This window comes from Littorina saxatilis, linkage group LG14, assembly GCF_037325665.1.
Source record: "Littorina saxatilis isolate snail1 linkage group LG14, US_GU_Lsax_2.0, whole genome shotgun sequence".
Classification (NCBI taxonomy): Eukaryota; Metazoa; Mollusca; class Gastropoda; order Littorinimorpha; family Littorinidae; genus Littorina; species Littorina saxatilis.
The window spans coordinates 18,734,100-18,743,304 of NC_090258.1; positions in this window are offsets into that span (position 1 = coordinate 18,734,100).

Consider the following 9,205-nt stretch of genomic DNA (forward strand, 5'->3'; position numbering starts at 1 on the left):
TATGAAGACGGCGAGGTTCTTACTAATTACTGCACGGGTTATGATCGTTTCAAAGTACCATGAAGGTGCTTGGTTTTAAAACATAAGTAGTCTGTCTGTTTATAATTAAAAAAATATATATTATACGTTATTTCTATTGTTGACCAAAATATGACATTTTACACAGATCGAGACAGAGTTATTCCGAGGTGAACAATGACTGTCGAGATCTGTGTAACATGTCATACAGTGTATTATGGTCAAACATACAAATAACATTTATGTATCGATCGATTTAAGTTAGAATTCCTTTTATTTTTTACGATTGAACGCACACAAACATGCACTGTTTTGTAATGCTGGCTAACCGCCTAAATAATGAGATTTTGTTGGACTCTGACGTCACATGGCTCAAAGAAGGGAAATCCAATGTCCAATCGATACATATACAGGAAAACATACTGAAATTCTTACTTACATTTGTCCAGATACATCAGGAACGAACAATACCAACGCCAGCACACCCGCACACACCCACAAACCATACATGGCTGCCTTTGAGGAGAGGAGGACCTAGAGCTCTGAAGTTAGTTGAGTATTACTTTCTGTCTAGTGCCTCCTTGGTCCAAACTCACTAATCCATTCATTCGTCGCGATATAACCTTCGTGGTTGAAAACGACGTTAAACACCAAATAAAGAAAGAAAGAATCCCTTCATCACCCCAAACATCTCCAAACCGAGTTGTCAAAGTCACTGTGCCCGAATAATTTATGCGAATGACCGAAGGATATAACTGTATCCGTTTGATGCTGGGAGATGAAATGCCTCACATCTTTGTGGGACGATCTAGGAACAGGATTAGAGTTAAGATATAGGTACGTGTTGGATGTGTGCATACTGATAAGCTGTTTAAAACTGAAAAGCAAATAGCAAAGAAGTTGCTTCATAGGTTTGCCGTGAAGTAATGTTTTCCCCCGTAACTTTTTGGTTCAGATTTACTTGTCGTGTTTTCTAAAATGAGACTATATTTAATAGTTTTTTTCCCCTGCTGATGATGATGTTTCTGTTTGGAATATACTACCCACAAGAAGTAATTTGTCACTCCTTTCACCTCCAAAGCAAACAGTCGAACGACTGTTTTTTCTTACTTTTACGTTTAATTTTCTAAAAAGGTAATGTATGAGCCATTGACTGAAGTTTTCAGTTTAAAATCTTTACGGGCATTTTGATTTTACATGTACATGCAAGCGAGTATAGAAAGAGTAAGGAGATCGTTGGAGGAGCGTAGAGGGTGAGTGGGTCTGTACTGCTGAAGAAGCTCTGAAAGATAGGACGGTGTCTGATAGTGAATGGCAGTGTAGCACAGGCATGCATTTTTGTATTTTATGCGGGCCTCAACGGGAAGCCAATGGAGCTGCTGCAGAAGGGGAATTATGAAAAGCCGTTTGGCTCATAACCAATACACGTGTAATAAATAATGTATACACGTGTAAGAAATAAATACACGTGTATAAATTATTTCTTACACGTGTATGAATTATTTATTACACTTTTATAGGTTATGAGCCAAACAGCTTTCCATAGGGAATGGCGTGCTGTCTGCGTGAAGCGCCTAAGATCAATCTCGCAGCACAGTTCTGGACATGCTGAAGTTTGTTTTATCTGATAGGCGGGAAGACCTGACAAAAGGGAGTTGCAGTAATCTAGGCGTGACAGAACGAATGATGTAATTAGCGTTTTGGTGGCTTCGGTGGACAGAAAGTGGCGAACGGAGCTTATACGTCTGAGTTCTAGAAAGGTTGTTTTGCAGATGTGGTTGACTTGTGTTTTCATGCTAAGTTCTTTATCAATGAAGACACCGAAATCTTTAACTTTTGTCTGTGAAAGCTATTGTGGCGTCGCAAATGAGCAAGGAGTTGGACGATTGGGTGACTGTTTTGCGTGATGTTTGATTAATAAGCATGGCTTCTGTTTTGTCATGGTCGAGTTGCAGTTTGTTTTCACACATCCAGTCTTTAATATCCTCAACACATGTCAGGATACGATATTTTTCTACATCAATTTCAGTTTCCTTGTCAGAACTTCTCAGTTGTGTGTCGTCAGCGAAAAGTTGATGCGGACAGGAGTGATTGGACAGTATTTGAGACAGTGGCTGAGTGTACAGGACAAAAAGTATGGGCCCAAGAACTGAGCCCTGGCCGACCCCGAACTCGAGCTTAACAGGCTTGGAGGTCGTGTGGTTCACTGTAACCGAGAGACTTCTGTCAGACAAGTATGACGAAATCCAACTGTGGGCCTTCCCGGTGATGCCGAAATCATGTTCAAGATGAGTAACAAGAATTCCATGATCAATAGTATCGAATGCCGCCGAGAGGTCGAGCAGGGTCAGTATAGACATTTGATTTTGTTCAGATGCAATGAGAAGGTCATTTAAGGTTTGCACCAACACAGTATTGCACGCACGACATTGTTTCCTCTATTAACACCTCTACGTACAGAGCGACCAATATTATACATACACCCTTTCAAGACACTGATAAACTAAAGATTAGACTTTTGAAAGGCCCGTTAGAGGTTTTTACACTATTCTTTTGTATCATAGCATGATCTTTTTTCTCTATTCTTAGCAATGTAATCTTAGGTATTAAAAAGCTAATACTTCTTTTGTATCATAGCATGATCATTTTCCTCTATTTTTAGCAATGTAATCTTAGGTATTAAAAGGCTAATACTCCGTGGAAAACTGTAATCCATCCCCATCTGTTTTCTAAGAAGTGGATAGCCTGAAAGTAAAAGCGCATGCGCTGTATTACTTGAATGAATACAAAGACAGTGAACATGATTTTGGGGGACTTCAAACGATGACGTGTTCGCCCGCAAAAGCGGCAATCGTGTGGGTCACTCTTACTTTGCTGGAAACAATGTTTTGCTCGACAGAGTAAAATGAAGGCGACAACTCGAAGGGCATCACAGAAAACGACCAACATGTAAGCAAAGCACTGCAAACGCATGCGCAAAGACAAACAAGAATTAAAAGAAACGAACTAAATGTGTAGTAATAAAAGCACAAAATCAAAATTCAAAACATATATATACATAGCTGCTACTGCAAAACAGAAAGTATAGACCCCCCCCCCCCCTCCACTCTCTCTCTCTCTCTCTCTCTCTCTCTCTCTCTCATAGAAAAAAAAACCACACACTGACACACACACACACACACACACACACACACACACACACACACACACACACACACACACATGCACGTAGCCTTACTCCTTATGAAAGCCTGAGTTGATCTGGATTGTGTGTTTTTTGGTAAGGACTGCGCCTTTTGTCCGATTTATTCGCGCATAATTATAATCATCGCATGCTTTCGTCTACAGCAAGTCTTACGTGTTTCGTTCGTGCCGTCCACACGTATTCATTTTAACCTGCCTGTTTTGCCTCACGGCAGTCTACATGTATGTTTATCTGTACCATCGGTTCATCCCTGTGTACTATAAGAGCAGTACTTAAACCCTTATCGGAGGTTCTCCTTGACTTAATCTCAAACGTCAATTTGCTGTGTTGCTTTTCTTTGAGTGTATTGCTTTAGGCTATTAAAATATATTATTCGACGAACCGGTTGCCCCCCCCCCCCCCCCCCACACACTCACACAAACTAATGGATGACAGAAAGACAAGTCCATTTCGCTATTTTCTCGCAAATCAAAAATCAAAATAACTGATGCCTCTCTACCTACAGCCTGGTTGCCAACACCTCTCACGTCTCATTATGTTTAGCGATAGCTATCATGTTGATGTCTATCAAATAATCAAAAGGAAGTAAGCGCTCTGAATGTACACGACATGATTGTGTAATGGAGTAAGCGAGAGTTATACGTGGCCAATCTTCTGACACCTGAGAGACTGACAAGCATTGAAATCAAAGACGGCAAAAGCAGAGAAAGATTCTCTGCTTCTACCCTCTTTATTGAAATGAACAAGCGACTTTCATCCTCATTTGACATTTTACCGGCACGGTTGGCCTAGTGGTAAGGCGTCCGCCCCGTGATTGGGAGGGCGTGGGTTCGAACCCCGGCCGGGTCATACCTAAGACTTTAAAATTGCCAATCTAATGGCTGCTCCGCCTAGCGTCTGGCATTATGGGGTTAGTGCCAGGACTGGTTGGTCCGGTGTCAGAATAATGTGACTGGGTGAGACATGAAGCCTGTGCTGCGACTTCTGTCTTGTGTGTGGCGCACGTTATATGTCAAAGCAGCACCGCCCTGATATGGCCCTTCGTGGTCGGCTGGGCGTTAAGCAAACAAACATACAAACAAACAAACAAACAAACAAAATTTGACATTTTAGGATGTCGCTTGTTCATTTCAATGCGTTTTATTCTCTCAGGTGCCAGGAGATTGGTTCCGTATAACTGTCGCTTACTCCATTACACAAGTCGTTTGCATTTAGAGCGCTTACTTCCCTTTGATTATTTGATCTCTAAATAGCGCTCTGACTCATTTGTTTTATATTCTTTTTTATGTTGATGTCCAATTTTTTGCGACTATTTAAACAGACTAATGATCTTATTCTTTAAGAAGAAAAAAGTCTCGAAAAACGATGTGTGTGTGTGTGTGTGTGTGTGTGTGTGTGTGTGTGTGTGTGTGTGTGTGTGTGTGTGTGTGTGTGTGTGTGTGTGTGTGAGTGAGTATATGTGACGGTGTGTGTTTATGTGTGTGTGTGTGTGTGTGTGTGTGTGTGTGTTCGCACGAACGTTTGTGTGTGCGTGTGCACGTGTGTGGGAAAGTGTGTGTGTATATGCGTGCGTGTGCGTGTGTGTGTATGTGTGTGTGTGTGAATGTGTGTGTGTGTGTGTGTGTTTGTGGTTGTGTGTGTGTGTGTGTGTGTGTGTGTGTGTGTGTGTGCAGTCGTTACGTGCGTGCGTGCGTGCGTGCGTGCGTGCGTGTGTGTGTGTGTGTGTGTGTGTGTGTGTGTGTGTGTTATGTACTGTGTTCTGTGTGTGTCTCTATGTGAGGAATGTGACTGTTCTCTCTGTTTCGGTGCACAGGCTTATGCGCGTGCATGTACACTGTGTACTTAGTAGCTAGCAAAGAAAGCATTAGAGCGTTGCATGCAGTCATACTGGCTTCGTTCTACAACAATGCGAGACAATAAAATTGGCGTTATAGTTTTCGTGATTTGTAGCTGGAAGCCATTTAACCGTGATTTTGTTGACAGAAAGCCGATCAGGGATTAGCTATTATACCAGCCACGATTTCGCAACTCCATTAATATATGCTACTAGATGAATACCCGCTTCGCCAGGTGAAGGAAGGGAGATCAACGCGCAAAACACTGGAGAAGATAAGGAAGAGTTACTGGGAATGGATGTACAGAAAAACCAAAATCGGTTCAGCGCTGCGCGCTGAGAGCACGCACGTGTTCAAAACTTTTCACGATTGTGTCCGGGGTCTACCTGAATATGCCCACCAAATTTGAAGCAGATCCATCGAGAACTTTGGCCGTGAATCGTGAACACACAGACAGACAGACACACACAAGCCGTATATAGATATATAGAAGCTGGTCCATTTGGGTGAGAACCAAAAGGTCGAGGACCAAAAGGTCAAGGCACAAAAGGTCGAGGACCTTAATTTTGGTCAAGGGTCAAAATGTCGAGTGCGACTCGATGTCGCAACTCCATTTTTTTATTTTTTATTTTTTATTTTTTTACTTTTGGGAAGACGCTTAAGCGTGCCCTTTTAATCGATAAACAATAACATTATATAACACACTTGGTATCTGTATGTTTAACTGTACATTAATCTGTGGCATTAATCTCGTTTTTACACTCTTATATGGTGCGTTTTTCATCAAGCTGTGTACAGTGTTTATTTTTAGGATTTAACCCAAAACTGCTAATCTATACCATAGTTAGAGAGGTTTGTGTTCGACGAGTTTTTTTTAAAGCTTACCACAGTTTTATAGTGCGTTTCCTAAGCTGGGAACAGTGTTTTTGGATTTTTTAAGAAAACTGTGTTATTGCGGCAAAGTAAGAGAGGTTTGTGTTCGAATCATTGCTTTCAATATATTTTACATTTGTATATTGCGTTTCCTGTTAAGGTGTGAACAGTATTGGTTAATCGTGAAAGCAAGATAGAACGACAATCCAGAATGTCCCAAGCACACCATGGTGGCAGTCAACTAACCAAACCTGAAAACAGACCCCTTTGCCAACTGTGAAGGGCATAGTTTTGTTTCAACGTCCCCTCAACCAATATGGCTGTGCGTGACTCTAAGGGCATACGGCGGCGCCCCCCACCCCCCCACCCCCTTTACCCCCCCCCCCCCAATTATTATTATTTTTTTAATTGAAGACTAGCTCCCTCCATTCTAAGATTTAGTTTTCTAAGATTTTCGGTTCACAGCCTCTGTAAATTCACCCCCATGTTAATACTCCCTCCATTTCAAGAACTGCATTTCTCAGATTGCTGGAGTGTAGTAACTCTATATCATGAAATGATGAATGCAAGATAAATGAACGACAATTCAAAATTCCATTTAGCGTTGGCTGGTATTTGCACTACAACAGTGGTAGACAGTCAGCTCAATCAATCAATATGAAGCTTATATAGCGCGTATTCCGTGGGTACAGTACTAGTTCTAAGCGCTTGTCGAAGAGTTGTCAACACAGGACTAACAAAGAAACTAACATCTACAGACGGACACGAACCCTATCACACACTAGCAAACCCTGATAAGCATACAGCAAACAATTGTTTAACAACAATGTACACATCAATAGCTAGGTCCAAACAAAATAATATTAAACACAAAGAAAACACCTCTCACAGAGCACAGCACAAGAATGTTTTTTGGGGCACAACACATCACGTCGAACATGAAAGTCGCAGCCAGCTACGGGAATGACTGAGTCTTCAACCTACTCTTGAACGCGTCAAGAGAAGGGCTCTGGCGAAGCTCAAGCGGCAGGGAGTTCCAGACGGAGGGGCCCGCGGAGGGAAATGCACGCTGACCAGCAGATGCGAGTTTCGAGCGAGGGATGTGAAGGCGGAGTGGGTCAGCAGCAGAACGAAGGGGACGGTCGGAGGACTGGGTGTACAGGTCCAGGGAGGATTGAAGGTACTCGGGAGCAGAGTCGTTGAGACACTTGTAGACCAGAGTGGACAGTTTGTAGGAGATTCGGGTGTTGACAGGGAACCAGTGCAAGGAGCGAAGTAGGGGGGTGATGTGGTCTCGCTTCGTCTTCCTCAACGTCAGCCTGGCAGCAGCGTTCTGGACTCGTTGTAGGCCATGAATGGATGAAGCGGGGAGGCCAGCCAGAAGGGAGTTGCAGTAGTCCAGACGACTGAAGATGAGGGAGACAGCCAGCTTGACACAGGCGTCGTGGGTGAGGTAGCGACGGATGGAGGCGATGCGTCGTAGGTGGAAAAAGCAGGTCTTGATGATGAAGGAGATGTGTGTCTGCATGGAGAGAGTGGAGTCGAGAAAGACGCTACCAAGGCTCTTGACAGCAGGGGAGAATGGAACAGTCGCGTCATCCAGCTGGAGGTCGGTCACAGTGAGGGAAGCAATCTTCTGTCGTGTTCCAACGAGAAGGGCCTCCGTCTTCTCACTGTTCAGCTTCAACTTGTTCTCAGTCATCCAGTTCTTGATGTCAGTGAAACAACTGGAGATGGATCCCAGGAGATGGTCAACGTCCTCCGGCTTGGCGCTGTTCTGGAGCTGCGTGTCATCGGCAAAGGAGTTGTAGTTCAAGCCGTGGCGTTTGATGACCAGGGAGAGGGGTTGGGTGTACAGGGTGAAAAGGACAGGGCCGAGGACAGACCCTTGTGGGACGCCGAAGCGGACAGGGACAGGCTGAGAAGAGAACGAATCAGTGGTGACATCGACAGTCTGAGAGCGGTTCTGGAGGTAGTTCTGGAACCAAGAGAGGGCGGTGTCGTGAATGCCGAATGTGAATACCCCACACTCAGAACGAACCTCTTTGCTAATTGTGCCTACGCTAAATCATGAATGCAAGATTGAGAAAAGATCTATAATTCTACTGCCCACTGGGTTACATACAGTCGAACTCGCTTAAGACGAATCACTGGGGATCGGGAAATAAGTTCGTCTTAACCGAAATTCGTATTAAGAGAATTGATTGATTTTTTTATTTTTAAGTCTTGTACATTTTATAGTGTTTCAATTTGTTTCTTTCGCAACTTTCATGCTGCTTCATGTTTGGACAATACAGTGACATATTCAGTTACATGTTCATGTGTGTCTCATGTTGAGTGATGATTGTTGAGTTTGAGTGAGAGTGAGCACACAGATGTTTCATCCATTTGTTACGTTTTTGGTCACACACACACACACACACCCGGTCCATGTGCGATGTTTCGCTCATGATCATGACGATGTTCCAGCTGGAGTTTAGCAAACAAGACAAACAAGAAAAAGAATACAAACCCAAAAAATGTGAGAAGAGTTTATTTGATTTAAATAAGTGAACAAACAACACATGAGGTCAACATACACAAGTATATCTATGGAAGTGTTGGGCGCCGATTAATGCTTTCATCGTGGTCGAGCTACATTAATTGATATTGACTATTGTTATACTCAAAATGTGACTCATTTTTTTCCGTAAACATGATCATTATAAATAAAGGGAGCTGGCAAATGCAAGAAAAGACACATCCCAAAGGGTAGATGTGTATTCGAAATGTAGAGAAAAAGGAACATACATTTAAAAAGTACTTGTAAGTTGTAACTGCTATATATATAATTTAATCAGATACACACAAAGGAATAGTACATACATGCTGGACACACAAAACCTTCATAAACATGTATAAATGTTCACATTTTGTGAAGGGCGAAGCAGGCTGCCGAGCTAAGGACATTCATATATGCTTGTGTGTTTCATTTCTCTGTATCTCTTTTTCTCACACACATGCACATACCCACGCACACTGACACATACACACGGCATATATATATATATACACACACACACACTGACACTGACACACACACCAGGGTGTGCACACATGACACACACACACACACACACTGACACACACACACACACTGACACACACACACACACTGACACACACACACACTGACACACACACACACACTGACACACACACACACACTGACACACACACACACACACTGACACACGCACACACACTGACACACACACACACACTGACACACACA